Raw genomic sequence first — 733 nt, forward strand, 5'->3', positions numbered from 1 at the left:
CCAGACCCGCGCCTCTGCCCCAATACCCGCTTGTTATTACACCGGCAAACAGTTATTGTTTTTTCCACCCCATCGGTCCGCAGCCCGCGGCGCCGCCTGTACCCTCTCATACACACTCACTCGCTCCCTCTCTCTCACACACACACGCACACACGGGCGCGCTCCGCTCCTCCGTCACTGTCATCAGCAAAAGCGTCGCGGACAGCAGCAAGAACAGCCTCGGCTGGGCGGCCAGCAGCGGCCCCGCCCGGCCCCGCCACAGTCCAGGGTAATTAGCTGGTCGAGCGCGGGGCGCCGCGGGCCGGGCCGCCTAAACGGGCAAATATTGACCGCGGCAGCAGCGTGACGTGATGTGTGGAAGCGCTGCCCGAGTGGGGCGTGGCGGGACGGGACGGGGCCGGGTGAAGCGGGGCCCCTCGATGGTGTGTTATGGGCGTCGCAGATCCGCAGCAGAGCCAAGAACGAAAACCATTGCGACGATGATGCCGAAATCATCCATGTACATTATACTACCCTCACGAGAACTGTGCTATAAAATTTTCCGCGCCACAGCAATCCCAATGCGACGCTCGTAGAAAAACACATAGCTCTCAATAGAGATCTCACGCGATGACTGCTTGGCATTGCTGCAAAACTAGGAGTCTTATTGATTTCATTAACGGTTCTAATCTCCATATTTTTATTGACAGTATTTTGGTAGTATTAATTCTAGTATCATTTTTTATTAGTACAT

Source organism: Frankliniella occidentalis, unplaced genomic scaffold (assembly GCF_000697945.3).
Source record: "Frankliniella occidentalis isolate FOCC.00 unplaced genomic scaffold, Focc_3.1 Scaffold906, whole genome shotgun sequence".
NCBI lineage: Eukaryota > Metazoa > Arthropoda > Insecta > Thysanoptera > Thripidae > Frankliniella > Frankliniella occidentalis.